Source organism: Cnephaeus nilssonii (assembly GCF_951640355.1).
Source record: "Cnephaeus nilssonii genome assembly, chromosome: 17".
Taxonomy (NCBI): domain Eukaryota; kingdom Metazoa; phylum Chordata; class Mammalia; order Chiroptera; family Vespertilionidae; genus Cnephaeus; species Cnephaeus nilssonii.
This window is the reverse complement of record NC_137088.1, coordinates 16,926,603-16,953,101: the sequence shown is the minus strand read 5'-3', so window position 1 is coordinate 16,953,101 and position 26,499 is coordinate 16,926,603. Positions and strand designations below refer to the sequence as shown.

The 26,499-nt window shown below is 41.3% G+C and overlaps 1 protein-coding gene across 3 annotated transcripts in view; it reads left to right on the top strand.

The window, feature by feature from the left end:
* LRRC3B (leucine rich repeat containing 3B) overlaps positions 1–26,499 on the top strand; it is an 81,428-nt gene that overhangs the window by 11,231 nt on the left and 43,698 nt on the right. Inside the window, exon 2 of one of the 3 annotated variants that reach the window (XM_079794629.1) lies at positions 15,327–15,413. The exons of 1 other annotated variant lie outside the window; for it this stretch is intronic. The gene's annotated coding sequence lies outside the window, so the exon portion shown is untranslated. Of the gene's footprint in view, positions 1–15,326; positions 15,414–23,582; positions 23,646–26,499 lie in introns of those variants that run through there. One more of the 3 variants, XM_079794631.1, reaches the window with a different exon arrangement.

The window sequence follows — 26,499 nt, the reverse complement described above, 5'->3', positions numbered from 1 at the left end:
TATATATATATATATATATATATATATATATATATATTAAGATAAGGTCTACAATTGGAATGCCTGATTTTTAATATAATTCTGCCATTAGCTGTATGACCACAGGTGAGAGTCCTTAAGCTCTCTGAGCCCTAGTTTTCTGCCAAATGGCTATCATATTTCTTGTCCTACATACCGTGCTGTGAGGAGCCTTTGGACCATGGAGATAAAAGCTCTTGCAAAGAATCACACAAGCTTTGGAATTATTTGTCAGCCCTACATGCTGTGGCAGAGCCCTACACTTAGTGCAGCACCAAGCCTTATTTGAATCACACCCAAATATTCCCGAATGTCCTCACCTGCCTTTTTAATTTTAACAGTAGATGGGGGAAGAGAAATGTAGGAGTCGTTTTTCCCCTTCCTTCTGTTAAAAACATCACAAGGAGCTTGACATTCATTTTGGAAGTCTGTATGTCAGAGATCCAGCTAAAAGTTATTGATTGCTCCTGCCTGGGTCCAGAATCATGGGGGAAAGGCACACGCCGCCTCTGCGTGGTGTGTGTTGATTGTTTCTCTGAGGTGAGGAGGGGTTCTCTGAGAAATCAGCCCTACGTGTTAGTCCAGCTCATGTCAAAATCTGCACCTGCATTTGCGTAATTTCCCCTTTTTTGATCTCTTTCCATTCCAGGCTGGCTTTGATCATGTAGGTTTTTAAAGGAATGATGAGCCTTAGAAGAGTCGAATTAGTTCTAGTTGAGGAGCTGAGCTTGGTGGATGTCAACGTTCACACAGCTGAGAGGTGGCTATGCATCCAGCCTACTCTATCAGACCTGGTTAAAAGCACAGTGTAACTGCAGCTTTGCAAAAACCCAGGCTTGAATATCTGTGTCATTCTGATTTTGTGTTATCATTATGTGTTTTGTTGGATTGCTTGATTGAGCTTGATCCTGAGAAGCTTCAAAGATGCAGGCAGGCCTTGAAATACAGATACCTGATTTACACAAGCACATCAGTTATGGATTTTGGCCCCACTGCACAGATCTTACCACCTCTGCTTCAGGAGCTGACCTGAGCCTCAGGGTCTAGTTCATTCTCTTCCAAGCCCTAAGCTCCCTGGACTCTCAGTACCGAGGTGTCTGATGCTCCTGCAGAACTCTTTCCCCGTTGGTGGCCGGGACTCTGTCCCCCTTATCCACTGCAGGTGCCGGACCCCAGAGGAGCCAGCATCCCACTATTCTGAGATGAATTGGAAACATGTAGGTCTATTGAATTAACATTATAGGTGAAATAACACTTTTGTTATTAAGGAAGTGTTAGAGCCCTAACTCCTAATGTGACAGTATTTGAAGGAGGGGCCTTTGAAAGGTAATTGGGTTTAAATGAGTTCATCAGGGTGGGGACCTCATGATGGTAGTAGTGCCCTGATAAGAAGAGACCAGAGAGCTTGCTTCCTCTCTTTCCACCTAAAACACAGAGGAAAGGCCATGTGAGGAAACAGCAAGAACATGGCCATCTGCAACCTGAGGAGTTGGTCCTTGATCTTAGACTTCCAGTCTCAAGAACTGTGAGAAATAAATTTCTGTTCTACCCAGTCTATGGTATTCTGGTATGGCAGCCTAGGCTGACTGATATAGGAAGTTATTATAGGTTAGATTGGGTTTCTAGCCACCTTGTGAAACATCTCTTTGAACAAAAATGTACCCGTTTTTGTAGCACTATACCTGATGTTCACCACCAGCCTTTCACATAATAGGCACTCATAGCTACTTGTTGAATGAATGAATGAATACTAATAAATGGAGTGAAAACATCCAATTTATGAACAAACATTTGGAAAACCATTCAAGTGTTAGGGATTTCCTGAAATCATGGTTTGAGATGAAGGGAAATAATTATTTTAAGTATATTGTATGTGTGTGTGTGTGTGTGTGTTATATATGTAACATATGTATATGTATGTTATATATGTAACATGTGTGTGATCAATCAATTCAGTTCTTCTTATAATTGCACATATATGTAAATAAATATACTTATATAAAATCAAGCTTTTAACAGCTTGCACTTTTTTACCATCTCACCCCACAGAGATGTAATGATAGTAAAATAAATACAGTCAGTATGGTTTTCTGTTTACCCAGCATGCAAGCAAATGATGCTGGCTGAGTTGGTCTGCTGACCTACCAAAACCCAATTAACTTAAGTTTAGCAAAACAAAAACAAAAAGTGCTTTATTTATGGGAGAATCATAGCACCTCAATATTGGAAAGGACTTCTGGGGCACCTTTTCATTTTAAATCCCTGATTGGCAGGTTACATAGAAAGATGCGATTTTTCTGAAAGCATGGTGGCTTTAGGTTTCTTCCTCATCCGTCTGAGACATCGTACAGACTCTACAAGGCATTTGCTCCATGGCTTTGCCATTTGAGAATGGAGAAGCTGTTTCCTCAAGATGCTATTCATCTTTATTCATTTCTGGGTGCAGATGAGTTCAGAATGTGTGGGTGTGGGATTTGAAGAATCTGAAGTGCTTAGGTAACAGTTGGCGTGCCAGTTGTATAATGAAGAACATGTATTGACAATATTAAATTGTGGCTGAATCTTGTTTTTGGTGTTTAAAAAAACCCAGAACAAAATTTCTAAAAGCGACAGCCCTGTTTTTATGCCGGGATGTTTCTAAATGTTGGGACAACAGTGCTGAGAAATATGGGCCTCCAGTATGCATCACTTTCTTCTGCCTAGCCCGATATTACTGTGGAAACCATGCATAGCTTTCTTTTTAAGTGGTAGGTGCTGTGGTGTTTCTAAATCTACATGCATATTGTATTCAACCGACAGAGGGAAATAGCTTCAGTAATAATAACAGGTAAGATTTGAGTTCCCCAAGTACTCCTGTTCATATTGAAGGTGGGAGAGTCAGCTGGTTTCTAGAAAAATTGGTGGCAATTTATTAAGTTACTAGGAAGTGACTACTTGCTTTTCAGGCTTCAAACCCTCTAAATCATCATCATCATCAAGGGCTTTTTGCATGTGAAATTGTGCACCATGACTTTAAAAAAAAAACTCACGTTCCTTTCTCTACCTTTGTGTGTGTACTGACAACAGAGGAGGAATACAGAGAAGCCTTCTTTCTACTCAGTTGTGGGTGGAGTGGGAAGTGTGAGCATGACTGTGACCACTGAGAGGTAACATTTGCAGATTCCACATGCAGCAGGCGTCTCTAGCTAAAAACACATGGCTAGTCAAGGTTCTAGGATTAGTCATGTAATACCTAGGGCAGGTTTTATTTTTTCTATTTTTATTTTTTTAATGTGCCTCAGGCATGAAACAGCTCTGGCCACCAAGACAGGCATCAAGCTAGGATGAACTAAGGACTGCATGTCTGCTTTGCCCCTGATTGATATGAGCAACACCACCAATCAGGTGTCTCCTTGCCCACTGCCAGGGGGAGGGCAGGTTTTCTTTAACTGCTTTTCCTTTCAGAAGTCTAGAGAAACCTATGTACCCCTTCTTCTTTTTAAAAATTTGTTTACATTAAATGTAAAAATGTTTTTAGATGTAAAGTATATAGGATCCTATATTCTTGTAAGTATATAGGATTGCAAAAACAAAAAAATACACAAAACACACTGAGTCTCACAGAACTTACAGTATTTTGCATGACCTACATCTCTGCCCAATCTGTCAAAAACGTTTTTAGAATTTACTTTAAATAACACTTCAGTAGTTAACTTACCCATCTGATGTGTTTGAACTTGCCTGGTCTAGACTTATGGCCCACATGCCTGTCACATTTCAAAAGACAATGATAACTTAGGAGAATTAAAAATTCTCATTGGTATTGTTCAGTTTTGCACAACTGCAACAAATAATTTAAATGGCTGACTTCTTTTCATGAATCCATAAAGAACAGACGAGTGTAGGCAGGGAAGACCGTAAAGCACCGTAGATGTGGGGGTCACAGTGAGGAGATGCAGCTGCCCGCTTTGTGACCAGGTGAGAAGGTGGCCAATTGTTGCCTCTGTGTATTGTGAGAGTCTATAGTCAGAAGAATGAATTCTAATGCTCTTAAAGTCATGATGTGTATAAATGACATTTCAGGATTTCTGGAACAACTGTGTTGTCATATTTTTTAAAAGCTGTGAGTTTTATTGGTGACATGATAGATACTGATAATAGTAGTGTAATCTGTTGTTTGCCTTTAAAATGAAAGGAAATGTCAGATTCCCCTCTCCCCGCCCCTCTTTTTTTTTGTTTTGTAAATCCTCACCCAAGGATATTTTTCCATGGATTTTTAGTAGAGGAGAGAGGGAAAGACATAGAGAAACATGGAAATGAAAGAAACACATTGATTGGTTGCCTCCCGCACAAGCCCTGACCAGGGCCCGGGCCAAGGAGGAGCCTGCAACCAAGGTACATGCCCTTGACCGGAATCGAACCCAGGACCCTTTGGTCCGCAGGCTGACTGACACTCTATCCACTGAACCAAACCAGCTAGGGCTCGGATTCCCTTTGGAGATCAATGGAAAAAAATCAGAAAATGCATTCCACAGTTGTGGATCCCCTGCATTCTAGCCATGGACACCCTGGGGGACTATGGACCCTGAGTTAAAAGCCTCTGTTTCAACGTGCAAGTCAACACCTGATAAAATGGCAAATTACAACCCAAGCAGCTTTCAGATAGATGAGACCCATAGAAGGGATTATAAAAGAATGACATTTTCTGTTTGATAATTTATGTAACAAACATGCCAGAATTCTACCTACAGAGTGTGGTTGGCTTCAAAACTGGCCCCTTTGGAGAGAGGGATGCTGTTGCCTCTATTCAAAATGTTTTGAACATTCTCATCAATGTTAATTCTCAGCTGGTTTGGAGTGGGTCAGGTGTTTTTAAATAAGCCAAAGTCATTTGAAGTAAGGCTGCTGAATGAAGAGGGTGCTCAAAGTGTGCAAATACCAGACTGGGACTTGAAAATCCTATGGCTACTTTTTGGAAGGGGCTCATCAGCTGCCCTGAAGGCTGCTCCATAGTGGGTGGAGGAGGGAAGGGATGAGACCCTGAAAATATTGCATTTCCAAATTGAGTGTGTCCGTGGAATCAGCCTGTAGCCCTCTGAAGGGTCCTCATTTCCCTCCCTTAAGTATGATTTCAAAATATTTAGTGACAACATTTGATAGTCACATTCTACACATTCTTCACTAGAACTTTCCAATAGAAATATAATGCTAGCTACTCGTGTCATTAAAAAATTTCCAATAGCCACGTTAGACATGTATAATGAAAAAGGTGAAATTAATTTTAGTAATATATTTTACTTAACCCCACATATCCAAGATTATCACTTGAACATATAGTCAAGTTGAAATTTATTGAATTATTTTCTCATCTGAGTCTTTGAAATCCGGTGTGTGTTTTATACTTACAGCACATGGAACCTGAGCGCTCAATTTTCATCAGAAACACTTGACCTGTATTTAGAATTCATAAGATTTACAGTTGAAAAAGCAGACTTACGTAGCCAAGTTGTTTCAACTCTACGTAAACGTTTTCCAGTTACTGAATCGAGTATTCGTTTTTAGATTTAAATTTAAATTATTCACAAAGTTAAACATTTAGCTCCTCAGTGTCACTAGCCATATCTCAAGCGCTCGGTAGGGACATGTGCCTAGCAGTTACTGAATTGGGTGGTGCAGGTCTAGATTATGTGAGGGAACAACTGGAGAGGGAGCCAATAGGCACAGTGGGGACAGTTAAACTCTGGAAAAATTAGGAGGGATGCTTATCTTCCAGCTTTTGGTCCTTTCTATGAATCAGTTGTTAGTTTGTCAATTCAGTATTTTTTCAAAAGTTTCATCTCCTTAGGATCCTTTTATATGACTCCCTAAAGGGCCTTTCCTTAAATATGTTCATCGTTTACATCCAGGGCCACCATGTGGTCTCTGCTTTGTAGATGGAAAGTTCAGGGGTGAGTTTAGATGATCAGATGAAGATAGGAAGTTAATGCCCCGTGCCCCGGGTTCTTTTGATGAAGCAGTTAAGCCAGAGGAGTCAAGTTTCCTGACCCTCAGCCCACTGGACACCCACCACTCTACTCTCAAAGCAACTCAGATTCTGAAGATTTGGGTGGGACCTGGGACACTGCATTTTTATCAAGTCTTCCTTGCTTTCCCTATCTCCCCCTACCAACTGATTCAGAACAGCCCAGTTTAAAAGTCGCTACCCTAAGCAGCCCTTCTTCCACGATATTCTTTGTGCTCATGGTTCATAAGGTGTGTTTCCAGGATCCCCTTCGTCAGAATGCTGTGTCTTGTTAAACTGAAGAGTTCTAGGCCCTGCCCTAAACCAGCTAAATCAGAATATCTGAAATACCACATATTCACAGAATAGCTGTGGCACTAGGAATCTGCACTTTCACAAGCTTTCTAGTAAGTCTTATTATGCCCAGGAGACTTTAAAAACTGTAGACTCTATGCAGACCCTCCAGCTTAGAAAAATGGAATTTTTCAACCCTACCCTTTCTCATCCATCCTCTTTCCCCACGTCTGACATTTAGAAATCCACAGTGTCGCATGTACTCTGCCTCCCCTGTGTTCAGGTCATTTAACAAACAGGCATTTGTTCCAGAGAATGGGGATACAGAGATATAGATCGTGAGATCCTATCTCTGATCTCAGAGAGTTTGCAGACACAGGAAAACTGAGTTCATAAAGCATTACAGGTGGAGAGCTTCATGTATGTGCTGCGCGCAGTGTGGACACAAGGAAGACAAGGGTCATATCCACCTGGGTTGTGAGTTTGTGATAATAGTTTTAAAGGGCTTTTGAGACTCTGGGTTGATTTAGGAAAGATAAAATTTATGTCCCAGCCATGGTTAGGTTCAGTTTGTTAGAGCATCGTCCTGATACACCGAGATTTCAGGTTAATCCCCATTCAGAGCATGTACAAGAATCAATCTATGAATTCATAAATAAGTGGAACAACAAATCAATGTCTCTCTCTCTCTCTCTCTCTCTCTCTCTCTCTCTCTCTCTCTCTCTCTCAAATCAGTTAAAACTAAAATAAAATAGGTATTCCATTAGATAGGAGGGGAAAGATCCCTGGAGCCTTAGTATGAATTAGTTGTGAACAGGGAAGTGAGGCTATTATGAATGACATGGAATAATGGATTTACTGTAGGGATCAGACCTGGCAGAGTTGTGGGAATGGCTTGGGCTGCAGAGGTCTGGCAGGGCTCAGATGGAGGAGCAGAGAAAAATCACTTAGCAAGGACCATGAAAGGAGCTGATGAGGAGGTCGACAGAAGGCATCGCCTCTGCTGCTGGTGGTGGACCTGGGGTTGCCATAGTGCTGACGTGAGGGGAAGCAAGGACACACTGGCACCTGGGAGGATGAACTGAAACCTGTTCTTCACCTGGCTGGTGCTCTTCACCCAGGAGCTGCACACACACACTCAGGAACTAAGGGTGGAGGCTGGGGGGAGCTGGGGAGATGTGAGTCCACCTCTGCCCTCACAAACTAGGTAAGTTAGGTGATCAGTGACAACGTGTAGGAGCTGTGACAGTGCCTTTCATGTGTAATGCTCAGGCTTCACTCCTGCTTCCAAATTTCACGCAGATTTCTATTGTGGCCAACCTTAACTTGACCCCACAGGTAAGGGTATCCCAGGAAACCTGGTCAAATGGAACAATGCAAAACCAATGCAGTTGGCTTAGGCAACCTATGCTGGGGGTGGCTGGATGGGGCACAGGGTGTATGGGGGTGGGTAGTGAGGTAGTAAGGTGGGGGTAACCCTTGTGAAGAGAGAAAGCTGCAATGGATGGCCTTGAGGGCCTTGCTAAATATTAGGCTCTTTATCCTCTGGACAGCAGTGGTTTATAAATGGAGGAGCAACATGATAAAATGAGTTTGCTTTAAGAAAATAATTCAAGCAGTGGTTCTCAAACTGTCTGGTGTCAGAAACCTTCTAGATGCTCAACAATTATTGAGGATTCCAAAGAGTTTTTTGTTTATGTGGGCTATATTATTCATATTTACCATATTAGAAATTAAAACAGAAATTTAAAACATGTTTACTAATTCATTAAAAATCACAATAAACCCATTATTTATTAACATAAAAACACATTTTTATGAAAAATAATTTGTTTTCCAAAACAATAATTCAGTGAGAAGAGTGGTATCATTTTACATTTTTGCACATCTCTTTGGTGTCTGGCTTAATAGAAGACAGTCTGATTCTCATGCCTGCTTCTGCATTCACTCTCTTGTGAAATCCCATGTAAGAAAGATTTTGGAAAACTCTACTGTACATTGTGATAAAATAAGAGTAGAAAAGACAACTCATATGTTTAGCATTATGATGTAATACTATGGGGACAGTCTATATTATGTCTATAGTCAAATCATGTATACAATATTATAGGTTTAGTCTCATCCTCATGGATTCTTTGTATGGGTTTCAGGGACCTCCAGGAGACCCTGGACTAACCTCTGAGAGCCATTAATGCAGAGGGTAGCTGGGTGGGCAGGCAGTGCACAGTGCTATAGGAAGGAGTTCTTCTAACAGTGATGGGGAGGAAAATAGAGCCTACACCAAGGCATATCAGCCAGGAAGGAGAATCGAGGATGGAGAGGAATGCTCAGGCGACAGATGCCATAGACCTTAGTAACCAATTAGGTGTGGGGATGAAAGAGAGGGGAGAGTCTTGAGCCAATGAATGGCTGGATATTTACCAGTATAGGTGTGAGGTGTTTTTCAACCCATCCCTGGGCCAGCCTTCTATTCCACAAGGGTTTAACCTGAGGTAGAAAGGAGGGGGAAAGGAGTTGGGAGGCCCAGTCCTGAGCTGGGTATCTAAATCTGACTTTTTATAGTATGATCATACATGGGTAGAATTTGGGGTGGCCAGAGTTACTAAAAGCTTTTGAGTGCAGGCTGTGCAGTTCACACATGCAGGGATAGAGAAAGATGGTAGTTTGGTGACTAACAAAGATGACAAGGCTTGGACACATTTGTGGTTGAAAGAGAAGTTAGGATGGACTCAGGAAGCCAGAATGGGGTTTTTATATATATACATGTGTATATGTGTGGTTTATATATGTATGTGGTTATATGTGTGTGTGTGTGTGTGTAAATATGGTTTTATATATGTATATAGTGTATATGTGTAGATGGTTTTATGTATAAATAGCTATATAGGCTCAGGCCTCAGCATGGGGAGTGGAATGAACTACTCTGAGCATCTGAAGTTGTGAATGAAGTTCCTGGTTTGCCACCAACTGGCAGTGTGATCTTGGACAACCCGCTAACTGTTTCTGGGCCTCCATCTCCTCCTGAGAAATGTAGAGGGTGTGAAAGATCAGGAATCCTGTGATCCAGTATGCATATTTTACAGCCACAAAGAGTGATCTTCCATCAGTGTCAGAGTTTGCCTGACAAGCCTTTTCCTGAGCCTCGTTTTCAGTCTTGCTGGTTAAGGGTTTGGGAAATGAATGGAAAAGCGATCAATCTGACATCAGGGGACTATAGAAAGACATTTGGTCTCTCAGGAGCTGCAGGTCTTGTCATTTGTTTGGATGCTGTCCCCAGCTTGGCCTGCCAACCGTGGCACCTTCTTGTTTCCTTAGTTCTTGAAAAGGCAGGCTTTTCTGCCAACTCAATCTATGTGCACATAAACACACGCACGCGCGCGCACGCACTCACACACACACACACACACACACACACCAATTTGATTACACTCTACTCAGAGTTTCCCCAAGTACTCCATTATGGTATGGGAGATAGTTTTAGATATACACAAATATTTTTTTTATATTTATGTATGCTTTGATAGGCATTAGAAAAATACACTAAGCATAGCAAAACCACTAATATCAATATTATTTATTAGTTTAAGAAATAATTTAAATAAGTCAATTGAATTAAATGATTGCATTAATGTTAATACCGGTAGAACTTGGATGCAGCAAAATTCTTGAAGGGAGTATGTGAGTGACTAACATGTGGGAAGCACTAACTTAATTGTATTATGAGGATTTTAACCAATTCGGAAAAGGTCTTATCAAGTGCTATCTGAAACATATGTCAGAAGTGTTTTATTCTTCATTGTTTTGGCATTTCAGCCTAAAAATTCCTTTAGGAAATCTGAGTTATTTCACATTAACTTTATATTGGTCATGTTAGGTACTTTAAATGTGAGACTTTAATCAGATATAGTTAGGAGAAACAATAAGGCCAATTAAAATGAAGGGAAATTTTGTAAAACAACTTGACTCTACAAAAATCTCTATGGCACAAAGGACCAAAACAAATAAAAACAAACAAAGCCCAAAAGACCATGTCTGGGGAACCATTCTAGACAAAAGGAAACTAAAAAGATATGACAATCTATACTAATAAAAGGATAATATGCTAATTAGACCAGACGTCCTTCTGGACAAAGCCACGGTGGTGGGGGCTGAGGCAGAGGCAGTTAGGGGCGACCAGGTCAGCAGGGGAGCAGTTAGGGGTGGCCAGGCCAGCAGGGGGGCAGTTAGGGGGTGACCAGGCCAGAGGGGGGCAGTTAAGGGGTGATCAGGCCAGCAAGCAGAGGCAGTTAGGGGTGATCAGGCAGGCAGGCAGGTGAGCAGGCAGGCAGGAACCAGCAGCCCCAGATTGCAAGAGGGATGTCCGACTGCCGGTTTAGGCCCGATCCCACAGAAGGACAACCCTCAAGGGGTCCCAATTGGAGAGGGTGTAGGCCGGGCTGAGGGACACCCACCCCCCATGCAGGAATTTCATGCACCGGGCCTCTAGTCCTATATAATAAAAGCCTAATATGCAAATCGACTGAACGGTGGAACAATTGGTCGCTATGACATGCACTGACCACAAGGGGGCAGACGCTCAATACAGGAGCTGCCCTCAGCCCGCAGACCCCAGGCTGCCAATAGCCCCACAGAGGGAGGCAATTAGCAGCGGTGGTGGGGGGTAGGGCCAGCGAACGGGCAGCACTAGGCTGACCAAGGTGGGTGCCCCCCCCATCACCCCACCAGTCGCCCCACAGATCAGCCGTGATCACCAGTCAGGCCTAGGGACCCTACCCATGCATGAATTTTGTGCACTGGGCCTCTAGTTAAATGTAATGTATGGTCCTTGATTGGACCCTGGATAAAAAATAAATTGTAAAGGACACTTGGATATACTTAAGGAAATTTGAAAACCAACTTTGTATTAGAAAATAGTATACTTCTAAATATTAAATTTTCTGAATATGATAATTATAGTATGGGGGAATTATCTTGCTGAAATATTTAGGGATGAAATACATCAATATCTGCAACTAACTCTCAGTTTAAGCCAAAGTATATATACATACACATATACTCACGTGCACACATGATGCCCATATAAACACACAGATATGTACATGTACATAACACACATATGCACATACATATACACAGATGCTTTAACATATGTGCTCACATTTAAACATATGCCATAGACGTGTGTGCATGGGTAGGGAAAGCAAATGTGACAAAATATTAACAGTTGGTTAATCTTAATGTTCACTGTGCAGTTCTTGCACCCTTTCTGTAGACTTAGACTTTAAATTTTTCAAAATAAAAAGCTGCAAGAAAATATTAGACTTTTTGAGATAAGTCACAGAGGTAATCTAAGAATTTCACTGTGTAAATCAAGAAGTAGGTGTTCAGGAATTGGATAACACTTTTTTAAAAAAATCCTATACAGGCAGTCCTTGGGTTATGTTGGACTCAACATACGTCATTTCATGGTTATGTTGCCATCTCCCATTTATTTAAAAAAAAAAAAGTTCCATCATTTTGATGTATGTACATATGTGCTGTATGTTTTTTATTATTTATTTACCACAAGTAAAGGTCAGGAATTGTTATCTTTCTTTTAAATTTTTTTTTACTGTTTCATTTCATTACTGCTGTATATGTGCTCCACATGAGTGACATAGGTGCTTATGTAGGTGGGTTTCAACTTTCGGCGAAAATCACGTTACGTCGCACCATCGGAACAGATATCCAACGTAACCTGAGGACCAACTGTATAATAAAAGCCTAATATGCAAATTGACCGAATGACCAGTGGAACAACTGGTCGCTATCACATGCACTGACCACCAGGGGGCAGATGCTCAATGCAGGAGCTGCCCCCAGCCTGCAGGTCCCAAGCCAGCCAAGGCAGGTGCCAGCGGGGCCCCCCTATCGCCTTACCAGTTGCCCCACAGATGGGCCCTGATCTCCGGCCAGGCCTAGGGACCCTACCCATGCACGAATTCTGTGCACCGGGCCTCTAGTTATTATTATTTTTATTGCTTACCTCACCCTATTTTTAATTGTTTGTTGTTGTTTTTATTTTATCCATCTCCCCTTCCACTTTGACAAACATCAGATTGTTTTCTTATCTGTGGATCTGTTTCTGTTTTGTTTATTCATCATTTTTTACATTCCACATGTAAGTGAGATCATACAATATTTATCTTTTTTTGTCTGACTTATTTCACTTAGCATAACATCTAGGTTCATCCATGTTATTGCAAATAGCAAGATTTTTTATTACTGAATAATAATCCATTGTATATATGTACCATCTCTTCTTTATCCATTCATCTATCAGTGACACCTAGGGTTGCTTCCATATCTTGGCTTTTGTGAATAATGCTGCAATGAATATAAGGGGCCATATGTTTTTTTGAATTAGTATTTTTGTTTTCTTTGAATAAATACTATCCAGAAGTGGAATTGCTTGCATGAATGGTAGCTCTATTTTTAGTTTTTTTTATGAATTCCCCGTACTGTTTTCCATATTGGCTGCACCAATTTTCAATTGATTTGCATTTCCCTGATGATTAGTGATGTTAAGCTTCTTCATATATCTGTTGACCATTTGTATGTCCTCTTTAGACAAATGTCTGTTCAGATCCTCCGCCCATTTTTTCATTGGGATGCTTTTTTTGTTGTTGTTGTTAAGTTATAGGAGTTCCTTATATATTTTGGATATTAACCCTTTATCAGATTATTATTTGCAAACATCTTCTCCCATTCAGTAGGCTGTCTTTTGGTTTTGTTGTTGGTTTGGGATAACGTTTTTCTTGAGCCCACTAAGGAGCATGCTTACATTGGTGCAGAGACCCACAACAGTTCCACAGCTATTCCTCCACTAAAATTCCCTCATAAAGCTGGTCTCTGGGCAGCAGACCCAAAGACGAACAGTTCATGGTGACTTCCTGGATTCTAGCTTGCATAGGCCTATCTATTACAGCCGATAAAACAATACTATTACAGAATAGTCTCTGCTCTGGTATAGTAAGATGTTTGTGAATTCAAAAGTCCTTCAATAAATATTTATTGAGTGTCTACTATGGTCCAGGTATTGTTCCTAGGGCAGAGGAAGATGGTTAAGATCTACTGCTCATGGAGATGATGTTCTGGAGTGGGAGGGATAGAAGTAGCCAAGCAAGTACTGAGATGAATCGGGTGATGTAAAAAATTGCCAAGTCTTGTAAAGAAAAAGAAAGTATGAGAGTAACGTGACAGGGAGTGATGAAGCAGGGTGTTGTGCAAGGCTTCTCTGAGGAGCTGATGGATCATTAATATCACAAGGAAGAGCTATTTTGCTTTAAATGTCTCTGCTGTTTACTCCTAATTCCCCCGGCCTTTGAGCTTGCCCCTGATGTCAAGGTCAAGGATCTTCTGAAGCCTGACTGTTCTGCTGGGCTGCCACAGGGTCAGTGTTTCTAGTATATTTCACGCCATGCGACTACAGAGTGGGGCCTATGCACAAGTGTGCTCTTGTTCCCCTGTGCTCTTGTTGACGAATGCAGGTGTTCTCTGTGTACTTCTCATCTTTTATGATGGACTTTTAAGGAAGTTTAATTCACAAGCCACGCAAAGCTTATCATTGGCTCATACTGACACATGGTGATGAAAGTGAGTTATTGTTCCTGAATAATGCTGCAAGGAAGCCTTCCAACCAGCAATTTTCAATAATGCCACATTGGCACCCCTCTGAATTACTATCTGCTTTGGCTAATTCAATATGACAGGTTTCTAAAGCAATTTGAGTTCCTGTGAAAGCAGCGAGAGAGAGTATTCAAACTTATTTAAAGGAGAGCAGGAGGAAGGAACTTATATTGCAATCTCCTGTAACACAGCTCGAGATTTATTTGGATTCATTTCTTGGAGGCATTCAATATGATTTATCTTTTTCTTTTTCAGTCACCTTTTCACTTACATCTGATAATTATATTCTATTGGCCGTGCTTTAGTTTACCCCGGAGTATAGAATCCATCAGCTGATTCTCTGGCTCAGAGGCCAATATTTCTTAGCATTAGAGAAATTCCAGTTTTTAAAAATCAGGTCAACATATGCCCCACATATAAAAATCACTCAGGAGCCAGGCCGGCCGGTGAAAAGGATCCTATGTAGGATTCTGAGTATCAATGTTCCTTCTCTTTCCCCTGTTTCCACCTGGCTGAACCAAAGCTGGCCTTCCAGATGGCAAGGTGTGGGCCAGGCAGCGTGGTATTAGTATACAACGAAAGGATTTGGAGTCAGAGAACCTGGTTGCAGTCCCAGCCATGCCACCTATGACTGTGAACTTGGCTCAAGGCCTGGCTCATTGTAAACATTCAACAAATATGAGCCCCATTTCCTCCTCCATCTTCTTTCCGTTACCATTCTGTTCCTCAGCTCCTGTCAGGCATGCTGGCCTTCTTTCTCTCCGTAGAACATGCCACGCATATTCCTGCTTCAAAGCTGCTGAACTTGCACTTCCTTCTGCTGGCTATGTCCCTCCCACAGATCACCCCATGGCTTTCTACTCACTTTTAGTTCTCATCTCAAATGCCACCACTAAGCGCAGCCTTCCCACGCTTGGCCACTCTCTAACATATTACCCTGATGGGTTTTCTTCATGGCTCCTCTCACTGTCTTTAGTTACCTTGATGATTTATTTGTTTGCTTTTATTATCTCCCTCCCAGTTTCCACCCTGAGCTCTGTGGGAGCAGAGTCTTGACTATTGTGGGTATACCAACACTGGTACATATTAGGTGCTCAATAAATATTTGTTGCATGGAAGTTGTTGGGACCTCCCTGAGAGATGAAAGAGCCTTGTGTGGCTGTTCTGAAGGTCAGATGATACAGATTTCTGAGAGTCATTTGGAAATTATCAAACACTTATTATTAAGTCTTCTCCACCTCATCCATAAAGCACCTCTTCCCATCACCCCAGACTGAAGTGCCCTTTTCATATTCTTGGCGGCTTTTTCTGTATAAGTCTCGCTTTGCTGACACATAATTTAACTCCTGATACCTTTCATTGACAGGCGTTTCAAATGAAACTCGGAAGAACTTAAAGCAAGATGAAAGATTCTCCAGCTTGGAAACTGGTACTCAGCCAACAGTTTAGAGATGTAAGTACACAGAGCAGGCAGCATTTACACAATGCCCAGCCGCAGAGGGAGACTGTATTAAGAACGCAAGCTACACACAGCTTCCCTGTGCCAAGTTAGGCCTAAAGAAAACGGCATCATATGCCTGCTTTGGGGGAGGCAGGAAATAAATGCAGAGGGTTCTGCTTGGCGGCAGGCACACTGGTGCCAAGGCCACGGCCATGGCCCATTTCTGTTCCTTGTGTTCTTTCAAGACAGCAGGTCTGTGATGAAGGAGGACAGTGCTGATAATGAGTTGCCGGGGACATCTTGCCCATGGACAGTAGAAGGATTCTTTTTTTTTTTTTTCCATCTACCTACCTTTGTGGAAAATTTTCAACCTTTACTATTTATAACCTTTTCAGTCTTCAATCAACATGTAGTATGCTGGCTTTGAAACAGCTTGATTTAAATTGTGGAAGAAAAGGAAGGGGGGTTTTCAGAAATCTCAATCCATTATTCATGATGTTTAGAAAGATGTGTGTTTTTTTGTTTTTTTCACAAGTGAGAAAATAATCCTGATAGAGGCTGAATCAGGTAGCAAATTGGGTTGATTTCAGAGGGTGAAAGCCCTCCCTCGCTGCCACCTTGTAGACACAATATTCAAGGGCGCTGTGCCTTCTCCCCTCCCCATCTCAGTTTTTCCAGGAAATTAAAAGGGGTCATTGTAAGGTCAGTGGAACTTGACATTCCTAGTTTAAGAAAATGTAACCAAATTTTGAATTTGGGGACAATTATTTCACCCGTGGTTCTCAAAATGCATCATCCCCCTCTATTTTGAAGTATAAGAATTTTGGTAAACTGACTCAAAAAAAGGAGAGTGCACGTCCAATCTGTTTGCTCCTCTCCTTTCTCAGAAGAGCAGAATCCTGCCCAAACCTCCTAGGACTTTCTTAGATAAACACCCACAAAAAACCTTATCAAAATGCTCATATCTACTGAAAAAAGACATATATATAGCACAGGATTTTGATGCAAAATGTTTTAATTATATTATATTTTATTTGAGTGACTTAAAGAATGAACAATTGAAACATCAAATTTGTAATATGGGCTATACTTTAAAATGATGAATTATACTATGTACATTCTCTTAAACTCACATTTCTCCCTTTAGGCAACTCAAAAATAAGAACTGGCAACTTTTATTCTTTTGGAGAACTGAAGCTTTCTTGTAGGGAGTTTTGTTTAAAGATGAGAGGTGAATATGTTAGCACAGGAGAAATCACAAATTAAATGCAGCCCTGAATACAGCTCATTCAGAGGATTCAAGCATACCGCTTTTGTTATTTATTTTTGAAGCTCCTTATGTTTTTAGGAAAACAATTAGAAATAGAAGGTGGATCTTAAAGGGGCCCAAGGGTTTCATATTGTATCCTCTAATTCAAGGCCAGGCTGCCCCCGGTAGGACCAACCACCAGGCAGAATTTCCTTGGGACATCACGTGAGTGATTCTTTTCCTTGTTGGCTTGTTTTTGAGGATGAAAAGCTTCCTCGGGCCTTTGTGAAGAAACTAACATTTGAGCTCCAAGGTTCAAAGAGAATGCTTTGCCCCTCTGACTTCTCTGTGCTGTTTCTTTGGAAATGTCAGTTCAGAACATTTCGTCTTTAGTTCAGAACACCACAAGAACAAGTAAAGAGAATTTTTCTAGATGCCAGTTATGTGACAGTTTTCTCCAGGTCCTTTTCACATATTCCCCTTATTAAAAAAAAAAAATCAAACTCCGAGTTTTAATTTTGTGGTGTTTGACCTAAGGTCATACATTCCCACTCTATTTGAAGGAGAATCTTAGTTTAGATCTCTTATCAGTTTGTGCCTGTTCTCAGATTTGCTTGTTCTTCACCTTCTTCCTCTACCTCAGTGCTTACTTCATATTACCACAAGATTCATTTTCCCAAAATACCACTTTGAGTTGGTAACTTCCTTGCTTAAAGTACTTGGTGACTCTCAGCTATCGATTAAGTCACATTCCTTGACCTGGCATTCAAGGCCAACCACGGCCTCCTTCTCCTTCTCCTAATATATTTCATGGTGGAATTCAAGGCCAACCATAGCCTCCTACTTCTCCTAATATTTTTCATTTTGCATCTCAGTGCTCATGCTGGTTGTTATACACACTACTGATGGTCTTGGAACATACTCTACGTTTTCTATGCCACTGATGTAGTCTCTGCTTAAGACTTTCTCTCTCCTCTTCCCTTTTACTTTCCTATTGCATCCTTTCTAGACCCAGGTCAAGAACTAATGCAAGTAGTTGACCACCTCTGATTACAATAATCCTCCTTTTAAATAAACTTTTTATCTTGAGATTATTTGCTCTACTTTTTCCCTTTTATAAGCTGTGTCCAAGACTACATGTCTTATGGTCCAAGGCCATGTCTCATAACGTTGTGTACCTCTATTCACTGCATAGCTTGCCATCTGACACATGGTAAGTATTTTGCTGATATTTGTTATTTTTTCTCAAAAGTGATGTCTCTTTCTAATAAACAGGAAGTCTAAATGGCTTCCATTTCTTTTTTTAAAAAAACTTTTTATTAAATTTATTGGGGTGACATTGGTTAATAAAATGACATAGGTTTCAAGTGTACAGTTCTATGATACATCACCTGTGTATTGCATTGATATTTACCACCCAAACTCAAATCTCCTTCCATAAATATATATTTGACACTCTTTACCCTTTATTATCCCCCCAACCCCTTTTCCTCTGCAAACTACCACACAATTGTCTGTGTCTATGGAGTTTTTCTTTATTTATTGTGTTTGTTCATTTGTTGCTTTCAGTTTTAGATCCCACATATGAATGAAATCATATGGTTCTTGACTTTTTCTGCCTGACTCATGAGTCAACTAAGCTTTTCTGTTGAACCTCAGAAACCACATAGGGTCACTTTACTTCCAGAATATGAGCTGTTGTATCCAGAGTATGAAAGGCCCAGGAAAGAGAGTGTGAAACATATTTGGAAGCAGCAGTATGCTAGATCCAGAAATGGGGAGAAAGGGGTCACCCAATTCAACAGTAGCAGCTTACTGTAGGGGCAGGCAATAAAGGCACATAGAGGATTTAGAACTATCATGAAACCAACTAAGAGTTTTTCTGCTTCTTATCATCAAACACTAGCATTTCTAAACAATGTCAGTAATGAAGTACTTTTTCCTCCCACAATATGCATATTTATTACTATTAAATTTTAATAATATAAGTAAGCTCCAAATTAGCACATCACTATTATTATTATTATTATTATTATTATTATTATTATTATTACTAGAGGCCCGGTGCATGAAATTCGTGCACGGAGGGGGGTTGTCCCTCAGCCCAGCCTGTAACCTCTCCAATCTGGGACCCCTGGAGGGATGTCCGACTGCCCGTTTAGGCCCGATCCCACCAGGCCAAAGTTTCTATAATTGAAACTTTGTAGCTTGAGTGGAGGCTTAGGCCTGGCAAGGGCAGGCGGAAAGCTTGGCTTCCTCTGTTACCTAGGAAACCTTGCTCTCTGTGGCTGTAGCCATCTTGGTTTGGGTTAATTTGCATACTCGCTCTGATTGGATGGTAGGTGTGGCTTGTGGGCGTGGTGTGTGGGTGTGTCGGAGGTATGGTCAATTTGCATATTTGTCTATTATTAGATAGGATTATTATTAAATAAATGCTGTATTCTACACTGAAGTTAATTCAGAGAAGTCCCAGATATGCAGACTGGCCCATGTGGCCTCAGTTACCCACTCAACAAGAAGGACTGAATGGTTCCAGATCCTTCTCTTGCTTCCGGCACAACTGGTGGCTCCAGCCCTGTGGTACTATGTATGCTTGCATTTAACTAGTAGATTTGGAACAAACAATGGAGCATTGTGGTTGTAAAACTAAATAGAACTTGAGTTGCATTAATTCTGCCATTTTCTGTGACCACTTGTGGTTTTTCTTGGTGCTTAACTGTTAGCTATTTCCAAGTATATAATTTTGTTTGGTGAGTGTACATTTTAGTTTATACATACAGTATGTTTGTTCCATTTCATGATTATCGTGGAGAATCATTTCTTCCATATAGAGGAGGGTGTGTTAAAATGATTACTCCTAGAGGCATGTTTATATAGTAAGAGTTCCCCTGCATCAGATGTGCTTGTTTTACTGAAGAACAATTTCTGAAGCCTCCAGACAAGGCTCTACACAAATGTCATGTTATTAGGCTTTCTCTGCCACCATCTGAGATACGCGATCAACCCCTACCCCCACTCACCCTACTCTTCGTCATTCTTATCCCAGTTTTTTTTTATTCACAGCACTTACCACCCCTGACATATACATGAGCCTGTGTGTGTGTGTGTGTGTTTGTTCACTTATTAGTATGTGTCTCCTTTGCTAGTCTCAGCTTCCATGGGAACAGGAAATTTGCTTCATCAATGCTGTATCCTGGACACCTTTCAATAAATACTTGCTGAGTGAATGAATGAGAGAAGTGTCATAATATATCCCACAGACACCTTTCATTGATTATCTTCTCTCTAAGCAAATGGGTTACAGAAGTACTTTTTGCCTATCCTAATGAATGTGGTTTTCTTGAAATAGATGGAAAATCATCCGAACTTCCTTACCCATCTATTTATCCTGCAAACCTAACTCAGAAGGGGGCAGCATAGTCAAAGTGACCATATATTGAGAGTTTACTATAATTAGGCCCTTTAATGTACTATCTCAATGAATTCTCAAAAAGGCCTTGTTATAGATGACAAAACGACCACACTGTGTGACATCTAAGCCTGTCCCGTCCCCAGGGCCGGGAAGGAAGGACAGCTGGGGCCTGCGTTTCTCACAGCCTCGGCTGCTTTGGCACCGGCTTCTCCCAGCATCTGCTGCCGGGAAGTGTTAGATGTCATCGCACAGCTGTGAAGTGGGGCAGAACCAAGAAGCAAATGGAATAGCACAGAGGAGCCAGGGAACTAAATGCCAGGCTTCAGAAGGTAGGAGAACACACTCAGCTCAAGTTCTGCAAGAATAAAGGTGCTTGGGGGAGGGTATGTAGGAATTCTTTAGTCCGGAATCAACTGCGCATGAAGAGGACGGGCCATTTTAAATGTCCCTGACTAAGTATGCCTCTGCAGAGGTACTCATTATTTTGTCTCACACTTTGCACCATTCACCCACAACCCCACTTTTTAAAAACAATCTATAGATGTTTTAGAGAAATTAAGACAAAAATTTTTCAAGTGCATCCTTTTTCATTTACAAGTTTGAAATGCAACTAACTCAGTTCTAACAACATAACAGAGTTATAGCAACACTAAGGAAAGTAGACAAAACACCTTCCTAAATTTTACAGTACTACAAAACATTTTTAATTTTTTTTTGGGAGGGGGACCTAGGCTGATCCATATGCATGCCCATTTTTATTGTGGTGTAAGCCTGTAGCTTTACTGTGCTGGAAACTGTTTTCACTGCCATCAGTGCAAAGCATTGCCAAGGTCACAGAGGAGGTGAAGGGATGAGAGCATCCCTGGTAGATACATGCTTAGTGAGAGGCCACCCCAAAAGCTGAGCTTCAGACAATAGAATGAACAAGATGTGAATGGATACACTAGGGAAGAGAGCACAAAAGTGCCTAAAAGACTGGATTTTAAAAAAATTGAAGAGACATAGGTGGGAGAAAAGAAAAATGAGGGAAGAAGAAGCTATTAGTGGGAATTAATGAAAGGAAAATGACTTGCATCTCTCTGACATTAAGTTTGGCTAACTCGTGTTGTATTATGATGGTTTTTCCATGAAATCTATAATTTCTGACATTTTTCTACAGGCAGAGTAACAAAGACGGCAGAAAGACTGATTTGAAATATTCTCAAAGATGGGCTTGGTTATACATGTGAGTTCAGATATTGGCCTGTCATTAATAATATTTTTGGAGAATCTGACATGTCATCTCTCACTGATTTAAGCCTCTGGGAGGCTGAGAGAGATGGAGTATAAAACAAAACCTGTAAACTGTCAGAAGGAAGAACTCACAGAATATAGAGCTGATGGTGTCCTTTAAATCACACTAAGATAACCTGAATTCCAGCAGAGACTTTGAAACTCTTGACCATGTTGGGTGTATTAGGCCCTTAAATCATGTCTCTGATTACAGCTCAGAGCCAGGGATTAGATTTTACTATGACCTAGGACAGTGGTCGGCAAACTCATCAATCAACAGAGCCAAATATCAACAGTACAACGATTGAAATTTCTTTTGAGAGCCAAATTTTTTAAACTTAAACTTCTTCTAATGCCACTTCTCCAAAATAGACTCGCCCAGGCCGTGGTATTTTGTGGAAGAGCCACACTCAAGGGGCCAAAGAGCCGCACGTGGCTTGCGAGCCACAGTTTGCCGACCACTGACCTAGGATGTTACCCATTTATTTGTTTGTTTGTTTTGAGGAACAGACTGCACCCATGTGTGTGTCAGGAAGTGTTAGGCACAGTCATACTAAAAGACACCACGTTGAAAACAACGATTCATCTCATTGGTGGCATTTAGTTCTCTCAGACATGACTTGTATCGTGTGGATATTGGAGGAGTTCATAGTATCCATGCCTGTGGCACCAGACATGTCTAAGTAACAACCTAAAATAGCCTGCATGATACGTCTCCTAGATGCGGAAGCAGTCCAAAGCCTGGCTGAGTGTGCTGCCTTCCTGTTTCTGGTGATCTATCTCCAATAACCTGCACAATAAAGTGATAGAATCATGATGGGAATTCACTAGATATGGGGCTGTGCTGGAGCAAGACCAGGTCAGACTTAGCAAGCCCAGCCCCAGATCTGGTCAGAATGCTGAAATGGATTCTTGAGTGTTTTCCCACCACCATTCCATCGGTACCAAGGTGAACAGATGGAAAAGGCTGAAGGTCCAAGCAGGGCCAGCTGAGAGATCACATGTCTCTAGCGATAGTTCCTGAACTTTGCTGCCCACTAGCGACTCCTGGAGAGCATCTCAAATCCTCCAAGGCCAAGGCTATCCTCTACACACTCTAAACCAGGGTGTCTAAGGCTGGGGCTAAAGCATCGGTCATCTAAAAAATCCCCCAGGAGGTTTTGATACACAGCTGTAAAAGAAAGTAAGGCATAATGAATGCCGAAGAGCAATGTGGATATGCCCTAGGAGTACTTCAGAGACGAGAGAAATAGCAAAAACTTCTTTGGCACGGAGTAAGGAGTGTGTGCTTGGCAGAGGGACAACCTAAGCAAAAAGAGAAATAAGAAAGTGTGCGGTGAGTCAGTACAAAGTTCTTTTTTGGCTGTAGCCTGGAGGCATAAAGGAACAGCAGGAGAATACCAGGGAGTATCAGAATATGCTGTAAAGGGCCGGATGCCAGGCCGAGGAAATCGTGTGTTTAGTTTCATTGGCATAGGTAACCATTGGAGAGAGAAGGTGGTTTATTTTTATTTTTATTTTTTAATGAACACAGCACCAATGTGAATAAATTGCTTAAAAGAAAACAGAAACTATAAAACCTACATCACAGTAGGAGGCTAATGTTGCTTTAAAATGACATTTCCTAACTTTAGTTATTACCTTACATCTTTATGTATTTGGGTGTACAATTGCCTAATGTTTTTTTTAGTTGATTTGTTTTTACTTAAATATTTCTTTAAAGAATATCTATATCTATCTGTTCATCTCTCTATCAAATATTTCTATAATGCCCTTAGTGGAGAAAAATAGTATCACTTTTCATAAATAGAGGTTTAGTTTTAGGAAATAATATCATAAAAATAAAACAAAGATGTTTCTTGTTAGATACGCTCACCTGCCAGTGATTCTGAGTTTGAGGCCTAGTCTCTTCTTGAAAAGGGAAGATTTGCAAGTGGATTCAGGACAGAGTAGCACTAAGCAGGGTGGCGGCCATGTGGATGGAGAAGAGGGAATGGAAAGGAGACAGCTCAGAGGCAGACGCACCCAGCCTTTGGCCACTGGTCCTTGATGTCTGTGCAGGGGGGTGATGAGCATTTTGTCAGTGTTACCCCCATGAACGGAGTCCCAGTTTACCCTGCTTCAGCTTTAATGCTAAAATACCGGCAAGGGACGTGGCTGAGAAACACAGTAAAAATCACAACAGCGAATCTTTGAAGGTGCTATCGGATCTAATGATCCCCTTTTGTTCTGCCTGGAGAAAAGGCAGCTCCTGATGGCTTGATAATCCCAGGAAAGATGTACTTGCTCTCGACGTGAATGCATTTAACAGGTAGCATATGATGTCACTAAATACACTTGAACTTAGAGATTGTCCTTTTGAAAATGCAATATTGAATAACACGAGACTTTGGAATGGCATGGAATTTGAAAATAATATACTGCATGGCTATCGTTTTATATGGGCACATTTTATTTTGGCGATGGTTTCATTAGGTTGAAAGCAATGGAAACCCTGTGGTGTCCACCTGTGTGTGTGTCTGTGTTAAGTTTACTAAGCACTATGGTAAATGGGAAGTTCCCAAAGTCAAGTTTTAAAATTATTAGACAAAGATAGTAATGAAAGAAATCATCCTGCAGTCACAGAGCAAACATTATGACCCTATCCCCGTGGTCGGCAAACTGCGGCTCTCGAGCCACATGCGGCTCTTTGGCCCCTTGAGTGTGGCTCTTCCACAAAATACCATGGCCTGGGCGAGTCTATTTTGAAGAAGTGGCGTTAGAAGAAGTTTAAGTTTAAAAAATTTGGCTCTCAAAAGAAATTTCAATCGTTGTACTGTTGATACTTGGCTCTGTTGACTAATGAGTTTGCTGACCACTGCCCTATCTGAAAGCCAGTCACCAGTAGATAAGAAAATGTAAGTCTTTTTAACCCTCTGGAGTTCTCTTAAAGCCTCTTAGAAGCAGAATATTGTCTGTATCTTGAGTTACATGCTGCTTTGTGTATGTAGACTATTGGTAAAATCCAATCTGCAACCTTCTACGCTTGCCTGACTTAGGCATTTTACTGATAAGTAGATCTTACTTGGCAGGTTGATCTGCGATGATTAGTAAAATCCAGTCATGCTGGAGATAAATGTGCTTCTGTTCATTTCACTAACTCATCTCAGCACTTACCTTTATCACCTTGTCTTAACTGTCTTCCGTAGCTGTGTCCTCTTTAGAATACCAAATGAAGAAGAACTCGTGCCTCTGATCCATTATTGACAAGCCATACCTTCAGCCACAAATCAAACTGTGTTGTGGTGACAGAAAAGGTCAGCAGGGCACTTGCTAAATATGTATTAATAATGCCTATCGATTACCAAGTATCCTTTAGGTGGCAGAGTCTGTGCAAGCATATCATATAAGTTGTGATATGGCTTAAAATTCAACATAACAGCCCTGGCCGGGTGGCTCATTTGGTTGGAACAACATCCTGTACACCAAAAAGTTGCAAGTTCAATTTATGGTCAGGCCACCCACATGCCTAGGTTATGGGTTGGATCCTCAGTCAGGGCACATGCGAGAAGAAACCGATATTCTCACATCAATGTTTCTCTCTTTCTCTCTCTCTCTCTCTCTCTCTCTCTCTCTCTCTCTCTCTCTCTCTCTCCCCCCCCCCCTCTAAATATCAGTACAAAAGTTCACCATAACATTATTGCTGCCTATTATCATCATTTTATAGATGAGGAAACCAAGACTCAGAGAAGCTAAGGGACCAGCCAAGCGTTTGCACAGCTAATAAATAATAGAGCTGGACTTCAAACTGAGATTTTTTTTCCCCACAAAGCCTGATCTCATCTACTTCTCTACACAGCCTCCAAATAACTGTGTCTGATTGCTCATCTCCCTGGGTTATTTTGACTCAATGAATTAATGGGTGTCCTAAAGAATCACTGCAGGGATGGATCTGAGAGTCTCTATGAAGCAGAGCAAGAGGTATGTGGCTGCTGCTGGTGCCCCAAACAGCAGGATTGCAGGGCTGGTTGTGTATCAGAGCCAAGATAATCCAAGTATTAGAACAGGTTGACCCAAACATGTCATGACTCAACCCAACAAAAGTTTATTTCTTAATCTCATGATTGTTCAGGGCAATTTGAGTTTGGTGGTGAGGTGGAAGACAAAGGTGATTTTGCTCCCTGCAGTCACTCAGGGACCCAGGCTGACTGTGGCTCTGCTAGTGTCCATACATGACTTAAAAGAGTGTCACTGTTGTCTCCATCCCAGTTAGCGAGAGGGAAGGAGGCTTAGAGGACTGTGCACATGACATTTTTATGGACCAAGCCTTAGAAGAGGCATATCCCTTGCACTCTCATTCCATTGACCAGAATTAAGTCACCTGGCTGAACCGAATTGCAAGGCAGGCGATGAAATATAGTCAAGCCAGGTATCCAAGACGATTAGAAAATGGATTTCAGAGAGTATTCACATCAGGAATGCAGAGAAAAGCTCCCCAGTCTAGGAACCCAAAGATTGGAGTTTCATTTCTGATGACCCATTGCTAGAGCCACTGGACAAGCTTCTCATCTGAAAATCAGAACACTAGGCCCTGCTGCTTTCTACTTCCCAGGGACTGTGAAGGTCAACATTAGAGTGAAGAAAGGTGTGTAGATATTCTTGGCAAGCAACTTAGGACTTAGCATGGGAGAGTCCACAAAGACCTAGATTGGGATATAGAATCCGAGACCAAATTCTTTTTTCTGCCCCTTCATGTCTATGCAAGCATGACTCACTCACTCAGTTCTCTGAGCTGCAATGCCTTTTCTGTTAAGTCAGGAGGAAAAATGCTTCCCTCATCTTCTTTATAGGGATCCAGAGTATCTACGATCAGTAGCCTATGCGTAAGTGTTTGAAAACCATTAAATGTCAAGGAGATATTAAAATTTATGGTTTTGATTTTCACCGGGCCTGCTGCTTATGGACCTGTTGCCTGGAGAGTGCTTTCTAAACTCCCAGCTTCTCCCTCCCCTCCTCACAAAATGAAGTAGAGTATTTATGCATAAAAATAATAATTTTTCTCAAAATTGTAACAGAGGCTCACTCTTGACACACACCATGAGTGACTGCAGAGCACTTAAAGAACAGCCTCCTTTAATCGCCTCCATGTTTGAAATTCCCACCACGCTAGGTATATAGTTGCTGCC